This window comes from Maylandia zebra, linkage group LG18 (assembly GCF_041146795.1).
Source record: "Maylandia zebra isolate NMK-2024a linkage group LG18, Mzebra_GT3a, whole genome shotgun sequence".
In the NCBI taxonomy this organism is placed as follows: Eukaryota; Metazoa; Chordata; class Actinopteri; order Cichliformes; family Cichlidae; genus Maylandia; species Maylandia zebra.
In genome coordinates, this window is record NC_135184.1 from 23,739,993 (window position 1) to 23,747,329 (window position 7,337).

The window sequence follows — 7,337 nt, forward strand, 5'->3', positions numbered from 1 at the left end:
TACATTCGAGCAATGCATGTCACTTTTTTTTCAAGTTTTCTGTCACTTTGCCAAAACTGGACACAGTTTGAAATAAAGTGTAAGCAGCCTATCCATACATGTCCTGTTTTTTTTGTTTGTTCTTTTCAGTTGTTTAGGTTTTTAAAAATCTTTTAAAGCCTGAAACATGACATAGTTGCCAGGAAAGTTTTAGTGAACCATCTGACCATTTGTTTAAAAAAAGAATTAAATTTAATGCTACATGAATGCTACATCTGGCAATTTTTTAATTGCTTGTCTCAAAAAGTCACAAAAGACATGTATCAAATACGATACACTGGGTGTTTAAGCAGGTCATTATTAAGGCCAGATGTACGTCTGGGTAAAAGCTAATCCAGCACATGGTCAGGTTAAGACTAGATAACATTCACACACTCAGTGCTGGCTGTTGACTGAGGATCTTGACCCTAAGAACTCTGGTCATTACTTACAAAAATATGAGGCATTTGTGGCACAGTCTGAAGGACCACCTCCCTCTACTTCCTAAAAGGCAGGAAATTGTAAGGGTGGTTATGATTACGACCTCCTTCCTCACCTGGGGCTTCAGGACTGTGACTCTTTTGTCTGTGCATGCTAATGTCCCCTTTTTTACTGTGACTTCTAATTGCATTTCCTGTCTGTTGGGCTGTAGCTGCCGTCACACGGCTGCCCAGGATGGAAAAGACATCATGAAGCAAAACCCCTTTTTTTGTCCATCAACACTGCAGAGACTAGAGGGGATTATGAGGCTTTTTCTTTTTCTTTTTTTTTTTACATCCTTCAGAGCAACCCTGACCTTCACCTTGACTTCTTTCAGCAGAAATGTTATTGGAAGAAAGGCGAAGATTGTTTTGTTGTTAAAGACAACAGTTTGCTTTCATATAATCTTTGTTTTAACAGCTAGACCTTTATGTTTTTTGAAGAAACATTAAGTTCAAATGGTAACATCAATATAATAAAATGTTCCACCTACAACTTTCCTTTAATTTACTGCCCCAACACAAAGAGCACAATAATACCTTACATTAAACTTTATATAGTAAATTATGTACAGACGTGTCTGTGTGTGTCTCTTAATTTAATGAAAGTACTAAGGCTGTCAGATTGTAAGTTCTGTATTTTTGTTTAATGTTATAGGCCTGTCATAAATCTGTAGTCTTCTACTAATTGGCAGGTTGATGGTTTGATCCCTTGTTTCTTCAGTCTGCATCCAAAACTATCCTTGGGCAAGATACTAAACCCCGAGTTTCTCTGTGATGTTAGATACAAAGCACTAAGGCATAGAAAGAAGAGTTTGTATCAACAGATGAATTTTTCTTTTGTTATGAAAAGCTCATGGTCAGGTTCAGCTTGAATTGCTGGACAGATGGAATTTCATCATGACTGATATCACTGAACTCACTGCTGAATCAATCGTTACCAAATGTTTGAAGCAAAACCGTAGCAGTTTCACTACTCTACATCCCAGAGATTGATTTCTCTGTCGAGTGCATATCAATTTAAACACATGTACAGTAGTTTTGCTCTAATGTTCTTTACGAACACCCTGGAAGTCAAATTTGTGCAGTTATTCACAGGCAGACTTCGACACTTTGTACTTTAAGAACAACACTTACCTCAAGATCCTGTGATGACATCTCCTTTTTTCCATCAAACAGTCTTATAATAACTGTTAGTTTCCAAAATCTATTTGGGTTAATGAATTGCACTGAAACTAAAATTAAAACGTTGCAAGTTGCAGTCTGAATTGTCCTAAAAGTGAATGGCAGCAAATCACATATGGCCCAAGGTAAAAGCTAACATCAATTTGCAAAAATGCTCAACATGGAAAAGCTAAAGATTTTGTAGCTGAGATTAATGAAAAAAACATTTATCCTGCATTTGATTGGCTAATGAATCAAAGTGAAACGTAGACTTGATGATAATAAAATAACAATATATCAATGTGTAGTGAAAACGTGAAGCAGTTTGTTGACTGTCTTGTTGAGAGGCAAAATAACTCAACAGAAAGTGCTGCATAGCAGAAACATTTAATGTTGTCGGCTAGTGCATCTGCAATATGTAACAAAGGGAAGCCGTACAAACAAGAAACAAAAAGCAGGCCCACTCAAACCTGTTTACAAGAGGGTGCTGTTGATCTAATCAATTATCCCTCACATCCTGAGAACTCTATTCTACAGCAGGGAATATAGAGAAGGTTATTGATCATCCAGTCTGCTAAGGGTAACAGTAGGTGCTGTATACATTACACACCTTAGAGAGGACATCACTCATCACACAAAGCTCTTGAAGTTATCATATCTGTTTAGTTTGAGCAAAGCAGAAAATAATTAAGAAAAATTGGTGAACGCTGGGAAAAATACCCTCTTTCAGATGTCACCGATAATATCTTAAATTCATATGGGTACTTTTCAAAGGTCATGTCACTCCTGGAGTTCCCCATTTAAATCATAAAAAGTTATGACAGAGGTCTAGTGCTACAACCCGGTGCAACACGCTGATAACAAAATTGGTCTGATAAGAAACTCTGCCTCTCAGTCCGTGACAATGACAGCCCCTTCCTTACTTTTGCTTAATAAGTAAGGAAGTGCTTTTGTTTATCTCAGTGTGTCATAGACCTGTAGTGTCTTTCTTTCAATGCGATAAAAGGGTTACAGGTTCACATATTAACTTTGCAGCAGAGCCATCCTTCATGACGCTAACCTGTGTACTGCTTCCATCTAGTGTCTATGCCAGTGTATTGCTATACTACAGGGTGGGCCATTTATATGGATACACCGTATAACATGGGAATGGTTGGTGATATTAAAGTCCTGTTTGTGGCACATTAGTATATGTGAGGGGGAAACTCCTCAAGATGGGTGGTGACCATGGTGGCTATTTAGAAGTCGGCCATCTTGGATACAACTTTTGTTTTTTCAATAGGAAGAGGGCCATGTGACACATCAAACTTATTGGTAATGTCACAAGAAAAACAATGGTGTGCTTGGTTTCAATGTAACTTTATTCTTTCATGAGTTATTTACAAGTTTCTCTTTGTTCACAGCCATTGACATGTCGAAGAGGTTAACACGTGAGGAGCGAATCGAAATCGCAGTAACCGGGTCATTGCAGCAGATTTCAATGCAAGACACCCTACGAAACCACCCATCTCCCATGCTACAGTTAGCAAACTGCTTGCTAAGTTTCGTGAAACTGGTTCAGTGTTGGATTTGCCAAAATTTGGACACAAGAAAACTGTCACTGATGAAGAAACATCAGTTTCAACAAATAACTCATGAAAGAATAAAGTTACGTTGAAACCAAGCACACCATTGTTTTTCTTGTGACATTACCAATAAGTTTGATGTGTCACATGGCCCTCTTCCTGTTGGAAAAACAAAAGTTGTATCCAAGATGGCCGACTTCTAAATGGCCACCATGGTCACCACCCATCTTGAGGAGTTTGCCCCCTCACATATACTAATGTGCCACAAACAGGACTTTAATATCACCAACCATTCCCATGTTATTACGGTGTATCCATATAAATGGTCCACCCTGTAGAACACAAGGGTGTCATGAATGCCCGTTTATCTTTCTTTTGATTGTTTCATTTTTACCTGCCTGGAGGGTACACCAATTTACAAAGCAGGAAGTTAATGCAATTTATAAAACCTGAGGTTTGGTTTATTTTTTACCAAGTAGTAGCCTATACTGGCATACAAAGTCAAGAACAGAAAAATAATCAACAGTACTCCATTTTTATCTCTAAATTCAACTTACTTTGTCAGCGCTCAGCCGTGCTTACCTTTCGCTGCTGCTCACGTTGCACAGCCTGCTGAAAGGCAGACACAAGATCTCTTTCTGAGCTGAGGGACAATTTGTCAGGTCCATGTGCTGACATGACAGTGAAAACTGTGGTAGGCAAACAGCTGTGCCTTTGTGTGACAACAAAAGCAGAAGGTGTAAATGAATAATAGATTCAAATAGCTCTAATTATTGTATCGCTATCCAGCTGAATGCTTTCTTTTATACTGCTCGTGAAAAACGATGCACACATATTTAAATACAACGCCATATGCTATTATTAAAACCTTAATTATGACATTATTAATGCTTCATATTGTTTTTCTTCATAAAAAAAATAAGAACATTTACTGGGCTTGTTGATTGACTCACCATAAACCTTATAAGTTACGCCTTTATTCTATGCTATTATTGCCTTAATTCTTTGTGGTTTGGGTTCAACAAGGAGCTGGAAACGTTTCTCAGAGGATTTTGCTCCATATTGACATGATAGTGTTACACAGTTGCTGCAGATTCATCGGCTGCACATCCATGATGCAAATCTCTTCTTCCAACCACATTCCAAAGACACTCTGTTAGACTGAGATCAGGTGACAGTGGGACGGTTTGAGTTTAGATAACTCGTTGTCATGTTCGAGATGATCTCAGCTTTGTGACACTGTGCGTTATCATACTGAATGCAACCATCAGGAGAGGGCTACACTGCCGTCATAAAGGCCTGAACATGGTCAGCGATAGTACTCGGGCAAACTGTGGTGCTTAACTGATCCTCAAAACAGGCTCAAAGCGTGCCAGGAAAATATCCCCATGCATTTACACCCAGAGTTGTTACACCACCATCATCCTGAACTGCTGACACAAGGCAGGTAGATCCATGCTTTTGTACTGTTTATGTTAAATTCTGACCAAACCTTCAGGGGCACATATGCATGACTCTTTGTGGGCCCTCTTCCATTCTTGATCCATATCTTACATGATTTTATTTCATTTTATTTCAACAAATAATTTAGTTCATAACTGTACACAATAATCTGTAGTGTAGCCATTCATGAGCTGCCTTTAAAAACACATAAGACCAAAAGTCTGTTTAGTTTGAAATATCCCCACATTTCTACAATTATATTAGGTTTCAATGAGTTTAGCTTGGAGTATCCAACTTAGGGGTGTATTATTTTCTTCATTTATATTTCAGTATTTATTATTTTCTTGGCATAAAAAAGCTTAAAGTGCAATCTTAGCTTTCTAACATGCTCTGTCCTCTCCGCGTCCTTCCCATCACCCCAGGGTAACCTTCATTTTGCTCTCTCTTTTCACTTCCATCATCTTTTATCGCATTCAGGACTGATTGCAGCCCCTTAACCTTACAGCATCATGCTGCTTTCAACCTGTTTGGCACAAAGGCACATCAGAGGTCAAACCAGATCATCACGGCAAACCAGAATAACTATAAATGTACTTGTCTTGATCATTGTGTGTAAAAAGTGTAAATAAGTATCCATATTTACTTGTTTCCATGAAAGTCTAATGACAGTATTGTACAGGTCTAACAGCAGTGTGTTTACGATATGTGCGATGATGTAACAGCCGCCATCTGTTAGTGTTCCTTTGATGCTATCAAACATAAAAGTTATATAGCAGTTTTTTGGTCTTGACTGGATGATTTAGCAGAACATGAAACTGTGAGCGTCTACGTGGATATGTTGGTGCTTCATAAGAACTAACCAAAGGTAAATAAATGCGTCCATCGCCATATAAGTGACTACTTACATACTTTTTTTTAATATTAATTAAGGAGCATTGTATTATTTTAAAGTACTATTTCATCAGCCTTAAAAAACACTTGCTTAAAAATGCCTTGTTTACATCACGGCCTCACTGGTCCAACATAAGCTGAAGCTGAAGCTGCTATTGATAGAAAAGACTAGAATAACTTTAAACTGCTGCTACATGTGCTCACCTAGTATCACATAATCTAGAGAGGGACCTGCTGCTGCTTCAGTCTCTGGCTGTTTCTGAAATGAATATTCATGTGTTAATGAGTTAAGTCGTGCTGGCTAACTCTGATAGAACCACTGGCTCACTGTCTTTAGCAAACGCTCTTAGCTAAACCATTCTTAACCTGTTAGTTGTGCTCTGCTCACCTTTATTTTGAAAGAAGTCTGTTAATGGCTCATTTGCCTCACTTTGCTTTCTTTCCCTTTCCTTTCTTTTGATTCCTTGGTTAGAGAGATGACTTCAGGTATGCATTATCAGTCAACTGTAAAGTCGAGTCCAAGTGTGGTGTGAATGAAATGATTTCGTGTCAGGAGATTTATTCAAGTACTGCAAACAAAAACAAACTTGTCATTCCTGTAGTTGGGGCTCTGGGGAATCTGTCCAACTTCTTACTCTGCTACAACATCCATGCTACCATCCGAATGTCACAGACTCATCAGCCTTGCCAACGTTTGTCCAATTCTCTAGTTTTGGTGAATGTGTGTCAACTGTAGCTTCAGTTTCCTGTTGTTAACTGACAGGAATGACACATGGTGTGGTCTTTTGCTGCTGTAGCCCATCTGCTGCAATGTTCAATTTGCTGTGCTTTGAGAGATTCAAAGTCTCTTAAATCACATTTTTTCCTGATTCTAATACTCAGAAATGTGTCACCAGAGGGTGGTCAGAAAATACCAGCATGCACATTTATTTATGTTGATCTGAGCAGCAGAAAGTTCACAGAAGCAGTGGACCTGTGAGCTCATGAGAAATAAACGTGAATTTTGTTTTCTTCCTTCTTTAGTTTTATTAAAATTGTATTTGAGAATTGACTTTGTGCTTACTTAAATGTATGCAATGATGTCTTGGGAAATATTCATGTGCACTTCTATCGAACAGGGAAATGGTTAGTGTGGCTTGACCTAATTAAAATGTGACATCATTTTTTTTGGTTTTGTTTGTCTTGTTTTGTACATGAACAAACGTGTAAAACTCAACTTCATTATGACCAAATACATGACCCTTCCTAAAACCAACTTGTTAGTTGTGTCTAACCATAGTCGCATTTGCTCGCTATATTTTTAGTTGAGTGAGCAAATTTGGAATATGTAACTAGGCCAGCAAGTCACACAGAAAAAAAAATACAGTGAAATGAAAAGGCTTCCATATGCAGTCCAGAGCCACATTTTATAGATGCCAAAATAATGAGATATGACTCAGGGATTATTAAAAACATGACCATGTCAGACTGTCAGGTTTCTTAATTTACTGCTGTGTAATAAGCAAACTACTGAGTGTCACGTGCATACAGACTTGTATAGAAGCTGCTGTCACCACTAGACCCCTGGTAAGCCATGGTAACCACTTCCTCGGCTGCATTCTCCTGCTTGCAACCTCAGAAGATGATTTAAAAAGCAAACTAGTCTGAATTAATTTTTTTAATTCACAAAAGACTCCGATGATATCCTGGGCAGAAAGAAGATTGATTTAAAAACCATTGGTTACGAGTTTACAATCAAAAGTATATTAGTTACAGATACAGGCCATTAAGTCCTGGT